General features: G+C 43.1%; 1 protein-coding gene across 1 annotated transcript in view; it reads right to left on the bottom strand.

The window, feature by feature from the left end:
- Positions 1-17718, bottom strand: part of Sh2d4a (SH2 domain containing 4A) — a 60992-nt gene that overhangs the window by 24266 nt on the left and 19008 nt on the right. The window lies entirely within an intron of this gene.

Below are 17718 nucleotides of genomic sequence, written 5' to 3'. Positions count from 1 at the left end.
AATTACATACACTCACATGTGGTTCAAAAAGGACTATTCACTTGTTCAAAACCAACCAGGAAAAAAAAAAACTTTTAGCTCAGTGGTTTGGTGGCCTGCCTTGCAAGCGCAAAGACCCGAGTTCAATCCCTGGTACCAAAAATATATATATACATATTTTTTTAAATTCCCTTTGCAAAGGCAAAATACAAATAAATGTGAGTGTTTCCTTAGAAAAGGAATTCTCTTTTCAACTATAGTAAAATACACATAACAAAATTTATTATCTTTACCATTTCTAAGCACACTGTTCTGTGTCATGAAATACAATCAAGGGGATTTACCTTATCCTAAAGAGCAATGAATACGCCAAATAACTTAGACCTAATTTTTTTTTTAATTTTGAAATAGTCTTCTGAGTATCCATAACAAAACTGAATTTACAAGCTGGTTTAAAGGTTGGTTAGCTAAGTAATAAAGCAGGCTGAGCGGGCCAGCAAAGCCTGAGCTTTGTCTGTCCTTCTCCTTCTCAAAGGACAGGATTCATTTCTGTGTATTTTCCTACAGAAAGATAAAGGTGAAATTATTTCACCACAACTAAAATCTAAACTTTGGTGCTGTAAAATTTGTTTTTGATCACCATGGAAAGTCATAAATTGCAGCGAATGTAGTGGTAATTCGTAAATTTGTTCTTTGGGTGTAACTAAACGTTTGTGCATCTATTTTATCTTACATTGTTTTGTTGCCTAGAGCAAAGCACCTTTGTTTGCAATACATTTCCTGATGGAAGCCAGAGGACAGCTTTTGGTGTCTGAGATGACTCTTAAAATTTGCCATCCCTCACATATGCTGTTTACAAGTCTGAAATACATAAAAGTGCTGTTAGCAATTTCCAAGCTTAAACAGAAAGAACTTAGAAGTGAAGCTCTGTTCGTCTCCCACATGTGCATGTATTTATTTTTAAGGGACCAGGAGGCAGGGTTATAACTTCAAACTAGGATCATATGGATATTGTGGCTTAGGATAAGCGAGACGTTTAGAGTGAGAACGAGGGAGGAGTGGTAGGTGCACGGTTATTCGGGAAGTACACAGCTGGGGGGCTCTGATGTCTGGGAGTGCTGTCTTTAGGAACTCTGCTCCTCCTTGGAATCTGCAGGGTAATTACAAGGCATGATGGGGAAGGAGACAAAATTAACGAGCTTCGCAGAGTAACAGCAGCTGAGATGTGGTACTGACCTCTTCAGCTATTCAGTCTCTAGAGCGGGAAGCTCTGTTTCATTCCCTTGGTTCTTCTGGAGAAGCGTGAGGAGTGATCAGCTCCTGCATTCTCTCCAGTTATCCAGCGCTTCCTAATAACACGAAGCACGCCAGCCTCAGGAGCCCAGTGTCCCTTTGGCCAGGAGCAGCCTTCACGGCAACACCACGTAACTCCCCCCACCGTCCCCTGGCTCCTTCTCAGACGGCCTCCAGTCGCCCTCTCTAAAACACCCCTCCCATCCTCCAGCTCCTCTCAGCCCCTGCATCCAGCTTGGATTTCGCCAAATGGGCTTAGGATCGACTGACTCCAGAGATTTAGTACTTGTCCCCCTCACTCAGAAAACAAGCTTTCTGCAGACAGAAATTTTATCTAAGTTGTGCAGAAAATGTGTCTCCTATTTCCACTGAATGAGTACATGGATTGGCTTTTTCAACTGTCATCATCTAAGATGATATAATGTAACCTAGGCAGTGCTGCTAAAAATTTCCTGTAGAATTTTATTGCTGTTGTTTTAGGAACAGCTGTCAGTGCCTACAAAGGACTGGTTCCAGGACCCTTGCAGATATGAAAGTGTCTGCATACTTAGGCCCCTTAAATAAATGTACAGCCTCCCATGCACTCTAAATCATCTTTCATAACATCTAATACAATGTAAATGCTATAAGTACTTATTATATTAGGATCTCCCTATGTCACTAAGTTGTGCTTGAACTTGTACCTTTCTGCCTCAGCCTCCTGAAGTACTGGGATTACAGCCCTGAGCCACCATACCCATCTTATTATACTGCATTGGTTAGGAAATAATGACCAGAAAAGTCTGTAGATGTTCAGTCCAGATGCAATATTGTTTTCAAACATTTTGATCTGTGGCAGGGTGAATCCCCAAATGTGGAACTCTCAGAGGGCTCGCTGTTTTGGACGTAGGGAACAGGATTCCAAAATTCCATCACAATTTCTTGAAGTCCCAAAACTGCCATCTATCTCAGTCCACATGCATCTCTGTAGAGAAATTAGGGAATCAATCATGGAGGCCACAGGACTGGGTGGGCCCCTCCACAGCCTAGTCTCAGGCCTGAGGTGTTTAGAACCTTCTTATCTTGATTCTCCAGACTTTCTGTGGGCCAAATCCATCTGCAGTTCCCAGGCGCCAGTCTACGTCCCATTTGCTTTGAGCAGTGTGTGATCTGATGTCAATGGAGCACAGAGAGGAAGCGCTTGGCCTGGAGGGAGAATGACCCGCCTGGGTGCACAGGGAAGCAGCCCAGGGCCTGCAGGAGCTCTGGCTCAGAGGACATGGGCCGCAGAGATGCTGCTTCCTCGAGGGTCAGGCGCACGGAAGCACTGGGCACACGAGCAACTTCACTGAGACCTCGTGGCTGCCAAGCCGCACCTGCCATTTATCACTCTGCAATCAGCCTTCCCTCCACATCTGCGGCAGCTTGGGATCTCTCCCTTCCTTATCTCTCTAGTTAGTGAGTAGTTCACAGCTACATCCTGGCACCTGTTCTCTCCATGACATCCAAGAAGTCTCCAACCCACGATAAGTGGGTAATGATGAATAGCTGTGTTTGCAGCTTTTAAGACAGATTTCACATTCTGCAGCTTCATTTCATTTCTGCATGAGGCTAATTAACTAATTTGCAGCACATTAGTGGAAATGGCTGTACATTTAGCCCCCTGAAGACAGAATGTGAGTCTTTTACCTGGTGAAATCCATAAGCCTTCACACGATTGACAGCATCTGCCAACATTTGTTCAACATTACTTGAAGGACTTAAGGGTGGCTAAAAATTAAATGCAACACATTTGTATAGCATTTAGAGCTATGATGCAGTTTCAGAAGGTAATCTGTCAATGTTTTCCTAGTTTCAACATCCACTATTATTGTTCCCCCAACCTCGTGTCTGTAGACACCAAAACTTCCCTTCCTAGTGGTACTTGAGTTCATGAGCCAAAGCTGACCCGAGGAGTAGGCACACGAAGCCTCAGTGGCCTCATGCAGCAGGGCACAGAAATGAAGAAGCACTGCTGATGAGCGAGGGGCTGAGAGCTTGGTGTGTCTTACTCATATCTGGCCCTGGTGGCCTTGCAGTGTCTTCTAGACACCAGCAATACCCCCTAAGTTAAATTTCCTTCTCGCTTAATCTCTGAATACACTGTTTGCTCAGAAAGGAGCAACACCAGAATCTCCAGAGTATAGTGCATAACACCACGGCCTCCATCCTGGGCTGGAGTTATGCCTCAGACACGCTTTTCGTGCCTGGGAGCCCTGCCTGGGTCATAGCTGTCCTCTCCCCCTGCCCTTGTTACCCAGTACCTAGGTTTATACCACCGCTCCAGGTGGATTTCCCAGGAGGGAACTTCCCAGATCCATTTCCTGGATTCCCTAGGATCATTCCTCCCTGGCATGCACTGACCTCCCTGGCACTGTGACCAGGCTGGCAGGATCACAACAGATAGCTCTGAAGACCTGCTCAGTTACACAGGCTCTCATCATACCGTACCTCACCCAAGCACAGAGCCTGAACTAAAACCCAGCATAGGTGCCTGTAACAGCCCCATATAGCTCTCCCCTCAACATGCACACATTACCATGACTTATATGCCTTGTGCCTGAGGAATCTTTCTTGAATTTTGGCACAGATCAGAAATCGTTAGCAACTTATTAGCAAAAGGTCAGTAGCAATATTCAGTAAGGACCCCAGAGGGTGTGGTGGAGTCACTTACCATGCTGTGTGGAAACCAGTGTGGCAAAGACCTCAGCTCTCACAGTAATGCCCCTTTTCACAGCCACCGGGCATATAGCTACCCAGCTACACTGCTGCCTTGGCAGGGAGATGTGCCCAGGTGAATAAGCTAGCTCAACACAACGCACATGATAACTGCATTTGCCGTTTTATCCAGGTCCTTAAAACCTCCTCATGCACTCCTCAGGCCCTTTTCCCTTCTTTGAGTTGCAGTGGTGACAGTGGCCACATTACCATGAAGGACCTCAGAGTCACCAAAATCGGAGGCCTTGAATGACTGTGGAGATGATCTCTCCTCAGCTAGAACACCCTTTCTGAACATTAGAAAAGAAAACTTATATTGTGTGTTGTCCATTACACAGAATGGGTCCTGTCTGTTTCAAAAGTTTAGCTGATGAAATTGGCCATGATAAATGTTAGCAGCAGGTTTTGAGCTCTCCTCTTAGCAATTTTTCTCATCACAGGTGATTCAATTAATTCCGCTTTAACAAATGATTACTATCAGTAAAGACCTATTGTGGCCAAGTGCTGTACTGATGATTTATTAAGTTATTTTTAGTTCAGGCAACATCTCCAGTGGGTGGGCCACATAATGCCCAATTTTCAGATGAAGAACCTGAGACTCAGAGAAGTTATGTCATCTTCTCAGGACCACATAGCTGCCTTGTGCCAGAGTTTATGCGTTTTCCACTATTTGATATTGAAGGGATAAGAAAATGAGGCGTGGATCGGAAGTTTTCCTATGCTTATTACTTGGCAAAGCAGTGAGTCCATAGGTTTCCCAGTCACTATGTACCATCTCCTCTCTTCACTTTTTTCTCATTATGATACTGTGAAAGGATACTTAGCTGCTTTTCATCTAACATAGAACAGTACCATAACCAGTTCCTTTCTTTATGAACAAGTTAGAAGTGTTCCAACAGGTTTTGTACAAGTCCATTCAAAATCCAAAATAACTGAAAATCTTTGAAGACATTTCGAAAATAAGGAATGTGAGCTGAGAAAACAGGCTCACTCTCCTTTCCTCACTGATCTAAGGTCCGTGTGACGGTTACAAAGCCCACTGGTCTCTTACATGTTCACAGCTAGGAGGCGGTAACCATCCTCCCTTGACACTTCCTCACATTCTGTGGATTAAGAGCTCCAAATATGCCAGCTGTACTCAGAATCTGGAGAACCCAGAGCTCTTGCTACAGTTTGGATCCTAAATGTCCCCCAAAGGCCTGTGTCACTAACAGGAGATAGAAGTAAGCCTAATGAGAGGGCTTTAGGTCATTGGGTACATGCTCCTGAAGGGGACTATCAGGTCCCCGCCTCTCCCTCTGTGTCTCTTTGTCTCCCGGCCAGGACTTGAGTGGCCCTGAGCTGCCATGCGCTCTCACCATGAGTGCTGCCTCATCACAGGCCCAAAACAATGGAACCAATCACTCATGGACTGAAACCTCTGACTCTGTGAGCCAAAATAAACCTTTTATCTGTGTAAATTGACTGTCTCAGGGCTCTGTGGTAATGGAAAGAGGACTAGCACACCCATCTAACAAGTGGAGTCTCGGACCAAGGTTTTGTCAGCAACATCTCCATTGTGCTCAGCCTTTGAGCACAAAAAACTCTTAGTTTTTTTCCTGAATTAGCACCAGGGAAACAGGCATCAAGTGTTTTCTATTTTGTCAAACGTTCCCGCCATCTTGTCTCTTACCACATAATATCAACTGCATGGGCACAAAACTTTAAACCTTTTGTACCAGTTACTCTGTCCCTCAGAACTATTCCTTCAGCTGAATGACTCATCTCATGTACACACACAAGGTTTTTTTTTCTCACCACTTACTCTTAAAACTTATTTTAAAAAAAATTTTTTTTCTTATCAGCATGTGCCCTGTCCTACTAGCCCTTTCAATGGGCTCACTGCTTTGGTATTTATCATATATTCTAAGGTTATCAATATTCTTTCAAAAACTCAAAACTAAGCACAGACATGTGTAACAGACAGTGTGGATTGAAGGACCTGATATTAGGGATAAAGTGATCACTATGGCCATCAACACCAGGTACATGTGCTGGGCAAGGACACCATGCCTTCTTTGTCTGGGAGGTTTTCAGTTGTTTTCAGCACACCCAAATTCACACCCCGATTCCTGAATAAGAGTTTTAGCATAGAATTAGTAAGCATAGAAACCATCCCAGAGATGGATGCTTCTTTTGTTCAAATACTTCCGTTACAGCATTCTATAAAACCAAAAATATTCATACCTACTAAGAACATTTATAAAATTCTGCCTTGAAAGGTGAACCAAGATTTGCCATTATTCTAAATCACTGAAATAATACAAAGTACTTAAGACTTGCACAAAGCAGGTTCATTCACACACACTTATATGTTCTACAAAATATCAAGTATAATGTAACAGACTGAAAATAATATGATTCAAAAGAAACTTTCCTTAATAAAACACAGCCAGGTTAATAAGCACAAGAGTTGCCAACACCAGAGGGAAATCACCTCAGAAAGAACACTACTACTCTACACATTTCCAAAGGAAGGATGAAGAGGTTTCCTAGAGAAGGCACCATGTCCCTTTGAAGAATCCCTGTGATGCTCTTTGCCAGGGACTGCACCCCATCGTTATTCCTATACAACGAGAAAGCTACCTGTATAATTTTGGCTTACAAAGCACTTTCAAGTCTAACACACCATTTGACCTTCCTATCAATAATAGAGAACATGTTCATTCAGAGTAGGTGTAGAATAGGTAAGTAACCCTTTTCCGAACAGGTAAGGTGATAAGAGGGACTTGAACCCATGCCACTTCTGTGTCTAAGGCTTGCTCCTTACATGGGTTCTCCCAGACATTGCCCATGTGTGCACTTACCTACACCAGCCTCTGTTATCGTTCATCTTTTATGTTAAAGATTTTGGAAGCTGCTGACACTCAAGGGTCAGAGTTAAAGAAATCTTATCTGCTTCATATTTGCTTTCTAGAAAAATAAATACCCCTATGAATATGTATGCAAAATCTCCCCAAAATAAAGACAGAAATTGCAAGCTAGTAACATCAGAGGGAGTGGATCTCCTGCAGATCCTGAATAGATCTAGGAGTGTATGCCACCGTGATTGGCCAAAGGACAGTAGTTTCAAAACACAGTTAAACTCAGAAGAACAGCGATTCATATCTGCATAAGCAAATGGGTTACAAGGAGATGCTGCTGACATCAATATCACATGGCTACAAATTATTTCTCCAGAGAACAGGAGTCATATGAGAAGGAGGAGTATTCTAATTATACTCACTTTTAAAACTGGTTTGGAAGACCATTCATTCTTCTAACTTAATATCCACTCTATTTAAAATTAGAACTATTTAGTCAGATGAATGCCAAAGGCCTTTCGTTCAAACTAAACCAGAAAGTTCCAATAAACAGAAGTCTTTAAGCTTTCGATTGTTGTGAAAGATGAAAATGGAGAGTTAACAGGAAAAAAAAACAAAGGTTTATTTTTGAGAAGGCAGCACTGAATATTTACTCACCCCTTCCCTGACACCTCTGAGATCAATAATAATGGGGTGATGGTGAGAATAGCAACTTCCATGAGGGCAAATACCAAGCCAGCTTGGCTCACTGCCATCTAGATGCCCAGCAGACAGACCAGTGAGCTGCACTTAGTAGGGCTTCATAAACACTTGGTGAATGAACGTTCTTTAGTATTAAAAGATAGACAATCTGATGTGCTGTTCAAAATAGACTGCATTCCAGTATTCTGAACATCAGTGTATAACCCACTCATTTTGCTTACCAGATCCCTGAAATGATCAGATCGTCCTCTTCCAAACCATTTCGAATACAAAGAGAATTTCCCTAATGACCAAACCACTAACAAACTTTTGTGCACACCAAACCTTTAGTTTTTGCTTCTATAATAACAGGAGTGGGACAACAACAAAACTGTGCTTTGATAAAGTTACAAATAGTGATTGGGGGAGAGAGATTTTCCTAAGGGCAATAAACCAACAAGATGAAAAGTGGACCCCCCAAGTATAAAGACCTGATTCAAAAATGGGCATCTGAAATGAACAGACATTTCTCAGACAAGTAAAAGCAGCAAATAAATATATGAAAAAATGTGCAACATCACTGGTCATTCAAGAGATGCAGATGAAAACAACGCTGAGATTCCACCTCACCCAGAAAGAATGGCTGCTATCAAGAAATCAACCAATAACAAATGTTGGTGGGGTTGTGGGGAGAAAGGAATCCTTCTCCATTGTTGGTGGGAGTGCAGACTGGTGCAACCACTGTGGAAATCAATATGGAGATGCCTCAAAAAACTAAGATTAGAGGTCCCATTTGACCCAGCCATCTATCTTCTTGGTATCTTTCCAAAAGAAAAGAATCATACCACACTGATATATGCTCACCCATGTTTAGAGCAGCATAGTTTGTAATAGCTAAAACTTGGAAACAGTTCAAGTGCCCATCAACTGGAGACTGGATAAAAAAGATGTGGTTTTTCTATAAAATGGAATACTACTCATCCACAAAGAATGAGAAACTAGAGACATTTATAGCTAAGTGGATACACATTGAGGCCATATTCTTAAGTGAAATAAATAGGACACACATGAGTAAATAATGAATACTTTCTCTGATGTGAAAAACTAAAAGTGTAAATAATGTTCAAATGGTATAATTGGCAATGTGAAAAGGTCTAAAGGAGTAGGGGAAGTGTGAAGAGTAGGGGAAAGGAAATAAGGAAAAAGAAAAAATATGAGAAAAGGAAAACATGCAAACAAAGTCTTTGTAAATGGGAAAGGTGAAGGGGGTGAAGGGAGGGCAGGGGAATGCGGGAAAAATAAGAACCAATATACATCATGTAAAGATACAAGATCCTGAGGCCAGGGATTTAGCTCAGCGGTTCGGTGGCCTGCCGCCTTGCAAGCACAAGGACCCGAGTTCAATCCCTGGTACGAAAAAAAAAAAAAAAAAAAAAACAATGATGACTGTAACTGTGTTGTTTACCTTAAATGTACCAAGAAACTTAATGGAAGATGAAAAGCGGGACAATATATTTATTACTGGAAATGCGGTGCCTATCCCCTGTGGAGTGATTATACCGAAACATGGATCAGGACAGCAGAGACCTGAGGAAATCTTTCCCCTCTTATTTCATGTTATTCCCATGAAAATCCATGGCAGGGACCACTGAACACTCTGACTTAAAAGTACAGCAAACTTTAAAAATGACATGGCACGTGCCGCGATCGCTACACTCTGAGAAGCTGAGGAAGGAGCATGGCAAGTTCAAGTTCAAGCCCACCCTGGGTGACTCGGTGACTTAGCAAGGCCCGTCACAGATTTAAAAAAGGAGGGGAGGAAAACTAAGGATGTAGCTCAGTGCAAAGGCCCTGGGCTCAATCCCCAATACACACACGCACACGTGTGCACACACACAACTCAGATATGACGTGTGACTCAAAGACACACCTTGAATACTGTATCACCTTTATGTCTGAGTTCATTTTCAGCAGGCCGAAATGTCATACTAGATGAACATTCGTCCACGTCTACTGAACTTCCCCGCAGCCCCATAAACCAATGTGCAAGCAACAGACTTGGGCAGCAGGGAAGGCAATGGTGCAGAGCGGCAAAATGCTGTTGGGGACAAGCACCCCAGATAGGAGAGTTTTCGGGGTCACATTTACCATTCCCATCTCATGAAAAAGAAAAAATAAGACAGACAAATAAAATAAATGAATTGTTGGATATAAAGTGTAAGTATAAAGCAATGAAGGGCTGTTGGGAGAATATTCAGTCTTAAAATCCATACTGATTCAGGACAACTTGATGCAACGTGGCCTAGGGATATAGCTGCAAATAATAACAGAAAATAACTTTCATATCATACACAGTACATCATAAAATATTGTTTTCATTTGATTCAATATGGCTTCATTTGATTCTCACATTAACCTTGTGACATGTAGCTACTGTACCCTCCAGTTTATAGACTCATTGCAAGGAGTTAAATGATTGGTCTCAAAACACTGAAGTTGACCTCAAGTCTTCAGGCTCAGGATGCCTTCTTTTTCTTCTTCTCTTCCTAGTACACTACTTCTAAGGTTTCCACAGTGAGTCGCTGCAGACATCATTTGCAGTGCAGTTGTAGGTAAGGAAGATGGTAACAAAAGAAAGGTGAGTTATCAGCTTTGTAAAGCGCAATGCTGAAGATTAGAAATCTATTTTCCCATTTCTGACTGACGCTATGTTCACCTTTTTATTTGACACTATTTTCATTCTTGTTTGTTTGGTTGTTTGTTTGTTTAAAACAATCACAGCAGCTCGAATGACTTTAGGGCTAGCATTTTATACCTCTACCTTATATAAAATTTCATTCTACAAACTTCCAGGACATTCTGTTAGTCACACGGAAGGCACTCAGAGAATTGTGTGAGTCTCTGATTGTGATTCCACTCTCAAATCAGTACAGTAAGCATAACTTTTCCCTCTCTGATACACCAATACCTTATCTCTGACAAAAATATCACTGAAAGGCTTCCTGCCTGTGTACTAGACAGGGGATACACATCATGGAAAACAGTTACTGGCTGGGGATAGGACTGGCCCTCTTCTTTCTTCATATCCAATTCAATCCTCAGCATGCTAGCCTACATTTCAGAAATGGATCCTCTTGTTCTGTTCAAAGTAAGCATGGACGCAACCTCCCCTGGCAACGTGGCCACCTGCAGGCAGGATCCAGGCAACACCACAGCGGCTCCACCAGCTCCAAGCTCTAGGCATCCACACGAAGGTGAAGGTTAAGGTTTCTCAACCCTGCCTTCTCACCAAGCTTCAGCGCTCACTGCTGCCTGATCACCTTGAAAGGTTTTTTCTTTCTTTCATTTTTTAACCCTTTAAAGGAAGTGCGAGCCATATAGAACCCTAAACTTTCACTGCCATGCAACAGCTCTTTGAGACAACCAAAAATCCATTCAGCATATGCATTTCTTTTCTTTCAAAGAAGTCATCTGATCTTAGAAACTTCATAAAAGCACAAACAACCGAAATCCAGTATCCAGAAATCACTGCTTAATTGGCTGGGAGGAGAGGTGTGGAAGAAGGAAAACCTAAGTGGGAGTTCCTTGTTATGTCTTAAAATTATTCTACAGACAGCTCCTTAACTGCTACCTACTTATCGGAACGTAATGTTTAAGTTACAGTAACACTTACACATATAACTAATACCCACCAGAGCATCAGTGTCAAGTTTGCAATTGCAATGTACATTTCAGTGGCGTGCTTTCGTTATCTCTACTTGCCATAGTGAGATGACAGATTTAAAAGCAAGCATCAGGGCCATGGGGAGGTGTGGAAAGTGCACACACATGTGTGCATGCACTATGTGTCCTGGGTGTGTGTTCATATGAAGCAGCACTGCAGTCAGGGTGGAGAGGCAAAAGGTCTCATCTCCAACTCCATTTGGTTAATGCAGATGCGACCCAGAAGACTTTTGCTCAAGGCTTTTTAACTGCTCGCTTATTTTCATTGTAATGGTTTGAATTCCAGGCATGTGTTGTGTGGCCAACTCTGAAGGCCATTTCTGTGAAAACAGTGGAATAATTCCCTGAAAATAAAAATTTAAAAATGAGCAGATATACTTTTATTCAAGGTCCCCTTCAGGGACAAAGGACAGTCAGTCTGATTAGTGAGTTCTCATCCTACAAATTACACATAAGCAGAGAAACACAAAGGGTCTTATCTTTGAGATAGCATGCACTGCCATTCTCCTGGCCACACTCAGCACTGCCCAATTTCCTCCTGGGATCCCCTGCAGGACAGGGGGAGAAACTCAGAGCGGTTGAGAGTGCTGTCTATACTGACAGTCCCTACAGGCAGCAGGTGCCACAGGGTGCCCACGGTTCCCAGCCAGCTCCCCCTGCGGGCCTGAGCCTGTTCACACAGTGCCTCTCCTGTGTCTTCTCTGAGGCCCATTAGTTCCCTGTCACACTTTTCCTTGTCTGTTATGGATTCTGCTTCCCAACCTCCTCATCCCCGAAGCTGACTGGATGAGAGCTGAGCCCTAAGATTGACCATCGCCTCAGGCGCAGGCCACTGAGTGCTCAGAACGACAGCCCTCTCATGGAGTATGAAGCCCAGCATTGGCTCTGAGATCCCTTAGCTTTGTATCCTTGCCAGAGACAAGGACAAGGCAGGAATTTCACAGAAGGCAGCAGCTTTGAAGAGGGGAACCCACAGACTCAGTACTAATCTGGGTGTTATTTCAGCTTCCTCTTCAGTGAGGACAAACCAGCCAGCCTCCCTTTGCCGCCAACCCATCATCTGAGAAATGAGAGGAACCAAGGCCGGGCTCAAGAGAAGGATAGCAGCAGATAACTGAAGGACTCTGGGGGACAATGTGTCCCAAGTGACAGAGCTCCCTGCAAGGGCAGAAACTACCATCCCCAGACTAGATGTCTTCTGCGGAGCTGCGATAACCGCACAGCTTCCAAGTATCTGGCACTGAATTGGGTAGTCTTAATTTTGGGTGCTTATTTGGTAAAATAAAAATTGTGATAAAAAAATTGGTGGTTCTAGGGATTGGCTACTGAGTGCTGCCCCCTTCCCCCCTCTTTTTTTTTTTTTTTGTGGTACGGGGGATCGAACTCGGATTGAACTCGGATCCTTGCGCTTGCGAGGCAGGCCACCTAACCGCTGAGCTAAATCCCCCGCCCACCTGCTCTCTTTTCTGAGATGAAGTCTTACTATGTTGCCCAGGCTGCCCTCAAACTTGCAACTCTTCCACCTCGACCTCCCAAATAGCTAGGGTTACAGACACGTGCCGCTGCATCGGGCTTCAACATCTGCTGTTTGAAAATCTTTCATAGCAGTTATCTTGGATGCATAGAAATGTGCTCTAATACTGGTCCTCAAGTTTTCTCAGCCTCGCAGCAGGGAGTCAAATAACTCTGCCCAGGACCCCCAGATTTATTTATTGTGGCTGTCAGAGTAAAGCAGAAATGCTCCACTTCCAGAGTTGAGGAAAAGCCTTCACTGTTCAGCGGAGGCTATCCTGAATGAAACTACTGTCTAATGAAGCTTTGGCTCAAATTACACTCGTACAAAACAACCCAGAAGCAAATCTACAGATTGGCTCTTTAGTATTTTAGCTAAATCCTCAGGAACTCTTTCAGGGAGGGAAAGGTGTGGTTCTTTTTGTTTTTTAGAAGTGAGAAGAGTAGCTATTTCTCAGGTGAGCCAAGAGATAGGATTTGAGTAGCAGCAGGTGAGAAGGACGACCATGGTGGAAAAGAGCTCCAGACAGGATTGCCTTGTGACCCTGAACCCATTAATTTGTGTTGTATTCACAGCGTGGATATTGAGTTAATCTTTCCCTTGCACATCACATTTCTGCCCAGCTGCTGCTTGAACATGAAAGTCCAGACCTTATGGTATGGATTGTCCATGGAAACTGTGTAGAAATCCTATGGAACAGCCAGATATGAGAGAAGATTCTCTTCAGGTCATGCAAGCATGGGTGTTGGTTTAGGACATGAATGTATGGTTCTAGAAGGAAGCTTGTGGGGAATCATCTGAGCAAGACGATTCCACTTGTATAGCTAACTCTTAAAGCATGGTAGGGCTGCCTGGAACAGACCGCAAACAGGATGTGAGCGGGGCCCCTGGCCAGGCTCATCCCGAAAGTGCAGCAAGCAGTTAGTGATGTCTGCCCTAGGTCACGCACAGCAGTTCCATACTTGGGCTCTGTGGTTGTCCCATAGTGCAAAATATCACTTTGTAGATAAAGAAAACAAACTCTTGCAGAAACAGAGGAAGAAAATCTGGCCCCTCTGACTACACTTAATCATCATACTTGCTCTCATTACATTATCCTAGCTCAAAAACAATCCTTTATTGATGGTCCTGAAATCCAAAGAGCTCTGAAAGTATATCGTTCATAGGGAAGAAAAAGCCTCACCTGAACTAGCACAAGGCTATTCAAAATATTTATAATGTTTAATCACAAAGTACTGTCCAATCCTTGCTAGGAGATGTGTGTGTGTGTGTGTGTGTGTGTGTGTGTGTGTGTGTGTTAAATGCATAGTATTTCTTTTTTAAAAAATCTTAAATAATCTGAAACATGAAACACATTTTGGCCTAGATGTTTTGGATAGAGATGGCAGATCTGGACTATTGTGTCCATTTCCTAAAGGGGCAATAGGCAGAATGACCCCCAAAATAAATCTAGGAAGGAGAGGGACGTGATCCACCCTTTCTGGTGGGGGCCACGTGGAAAGGAAAAGAGGGATGCAAGAGATTCCGGGAGTGAAAACTGTCCCCTGGTTGACAGCCCAGAAGCAGGACTGCCAGCTGACCCACCTGACCAACAATCTGAATAAGCCCAGGAGTGGATTCCTCTCCAGGGCCTTCAGATAAGAGCTCTTTGTGGATGACACTTTGATTTTGACCTTATGAGACCTTAAGCAGAGAACCCAGCAGTGCCATACCAGACTTTTGACCTGAAGAGCTCTGAGGTGAGAAGTGGCTTAACTATTTTAAACCACCAAGTTTGATTGTTATGACAAGCCAAAACTAATACATGAAATAAGCCTATTCCCAATTCCAGAATGTGGCCTCTCACCACTGACTCACTTCCTGTGTTGGAGCCAAAGTACTTGGTCCGGTTGGGCTTTCCTCCTCACCATGTCCACACATACGGAATGCTCTGAACTTTCATTCCCCCTGATGTTCTGCAGCTCAGGACTGTAGCTTCCCCCCAGGTCTCTCTACTTTTCTAACACACCTACTCCTTCCCATCCCTGCCTTCCCCAAACCAGTGGTCCCTTCCCCACCTGGGGCCTGGTTAAATACTGCCTCATTCTGTGCCACAGTGGGATTAAGACTCCCAAAGGGAGAAGTCCTTGTCTTATGTCTTCCTTGTGACTCCATAACACCCATCATCACACATGTGGAACCCTGGATGAGTATAACTCTGGGAATCAGGGATCCCAGACCTGCAGGGGAAGACAGTGAGGTGTGCAGTGCTTGGAGGAGACTGGCATCAGGAAACCAGGCTTCTGGTGTTTCTAGTTAAAGTAACCAATTCCTCAGATTTGAAATTTTCAAAACATTTCTAAATACATTGTCTCACGTGAGTTTTTTTCACCCCACAAGATAAATAAAGCAGATTTTATTGTTGCTGCTGCCGCTGCTATTTTATTTTGTTTGTTTTGGTTTTGTTTTGGGTTTGTAATGCAGGGATAGAACCCAGGGCCTCTGAAATGAGCTACATACCCAGCCCTTTATTTTATAGATAGATAGATAGATAGATAGATAGATAGATAGATAGATAGATAGATAGATATAGATAGATAGATAGATAGATAGATAGAGGTATTTAATTTCACTAGGCTCTCACTAGGTTCTCACTAGACTGCTAAGTTGCCAGGCTGGGCTCCAACTTATAATCCTTCTAAAGCAGATATTTTTTAAGTCCTCATTCTTAAAGATGAAAAATAGATGCTGGAAAAGGTGGTGAGACTTGCCCAGCCAGCCCAAATAACCCTGCCATTTGTGCTGAGGTTCTCGCTCCTGCGTCCTGATGACCAGAAGCCCAAATAGGGAGGGAATCAAAAGGCAATGGCTGTGGCCCTAGGAAAGCACCACCTGCGTGAATCAGGCTGGCTCAGGGTTTCAGGCAGTAGATTTAACCCTGTGCATTTTTCCACTGCTGCCTCACTGCCTCCTCTGGCCTGTTCGCCACCATTTCTCCTTGATAGTCTCATTTAATCCAAAGTGAAGAACATCAAGGTCTACCGCTTTCCTGCCTAAAGTAGGAAACGAAGGCCCAAAATGAACCCTAACCCCTGCAGGTTACTACGCAAATACAGACTCAGCGACGAGGCAGAGAAGGGAACGGACCTGAAGTGAGTAGCACCGGCTCCATCTCTAAACTGTGCTTTCCACAGACCACTGTCCTTGACTCCCTCACTGGCAGGACAAAAATATCTGACTCAGGCTTTAGATGGTTGCTGTGAGGCTGAAGTGAAATGGTGAGTATAAGTCTTTTGGAAACCGTCAGGGATACATAGATCCAAACTGCCAAGTTCCTCATCCCAACCATTGTCGTCACCCCGCCTCCCCATGACAAGCACCAAGGCAAATCTGCCTGTTTCACCAACTAACAAGCGTGGTTCCAGGCCGTACTCTCTTGCTTGTTTGCTTGTTTTCTCACCTTTTTTTTCTTTCTTTTTTCCTTTCGTGATACTCGAGATTGAAACCAAGGAGTACTGGGCTCCATCCCAGCCCTACTATTCATTTATGTATTGAAACAGGTTCCCATTACATTGCCCAGGTTGGCCTTAAACTTGCAATCCTCTTGCCTCAGCCTCTCAAGTAGATGGGATTATGGGTATGTGCCACTGTGCCTGGCTTGGCTACACAACTTTGACACATTGCTTTTTTTCCCCCTTGAAGATGGCCTTGGCATTCTTTTAATCAGATTTCATCCTATTCAAAATACTAGTTGGTAAAGAGAGAGGATAATAAAGAAGAAATTTGCGACTGGCTCCAAGTTAATAGGCCAAAGGGAACCCTATCTATATGTTTGCCTCAATCCTTTGATAAGGAAATAGAACAGAGCTGAAAAACACTGGCCAATGCTAAGGCAATCATTCAGCCTGCTCTTATGCTTTGATCCAAATATCAGAGGCTATGATTAACTAGATGCATAACATCCTGTAAATAAGCAACTCTCCCACAAAAGCTTCTGTCACAGTGAATGTGCATTGGTTCCTGGGTAGAATTTAACTTTCACCAGTCTCCACAGCTTTAGGGAGACTTTGGGTCACACCAGTAGAAAATTCATGTCTAGAGTACTTTATTAGGATATAGGGCACAGTTTCTGTCTTGGAAAAATTTATTACATCTGTTGCTGGTTTTCCTTGAGTGTTGCTTATAATCCTAGAAGATTGGTGGCTCTTTAAATCCTTCCATGGTTGTGCAGACAAGCATTATGATCACTAAGATCAATAAAAATTGTTTGGAGATTTTTTTCATAGTGGATCTTAGGCCTTGTATGACAATGGAATTTTAAACACACCATACTTTAGACATTATAATTAAAATAAATGATAGCTAAAACTTGGAGATCTTTGCTGAGATCCTAAACTGCATTTTGGAAACATATCAGAGGGCTTTGAGCTTGCTGGCTTTGATTTCTCACCAGAGTTCAAATCTGAAGGAAGTCTGAGAGAAGTCTGATTTAAATACGTCAAAGTTATAATAACAGTGGGAACCAAACTAGATATGCAAAAGCAGGGACCTTCCAGTCTGCCACTGGGGGCAAATCATGCAGTCTCTTTGTACACCTGTTCCTTCATCTTACAAAGGAAATGCTAATTCTTGTCCTATTTACTTCACAGGAGCATTGTAAAGTGAATGTGAAATGAAAGAACTGTGTGAGAAAAATCTCTGCAAACTCTCAATTACATCGTATGTGCTTTACAAATACAGACAAGACAAGCTTCTATCCAATACTACAAATATGCACAGTATGGTTCTTTCTGTCTCCACTTGACCTCTTCCTGTGTTTCTGTCTCTCAAATCTATCTCTTCCTTTCTCTTACAAAGACTACTGTTGGGCCAGGGATTTAGCTCAGTGGTTCCGCAACCTGCCTCGCAAGCACAAGGACCCGAGTTCAATGGCTGGTACCAAAAAAAAAAAAAAAAAAAAAAAAAAAAAAC

This window comes from Fukomys damarensis, unplaced genomic scaffold (assembly GCF_012274545.1).
Source record: "Fukomys damarensis isolate Sample0158 unplaced genomic scaffold, DMR_v1.0_HiC HiC_scaffold_18, whole genome shotgun sequence".
Classification (NCBI taxonomy): domain Eukaryota; kingdom Metazoa; phylum Chordata; class Mammalia; order Rodentia; family Bathyergidae; genus Fukomys; species Fukomys damarensis.
Note: the sequence above shows the minus strand (reverse complement) of the source record. Positions and strands in the feature narration are given on the sequence as shown.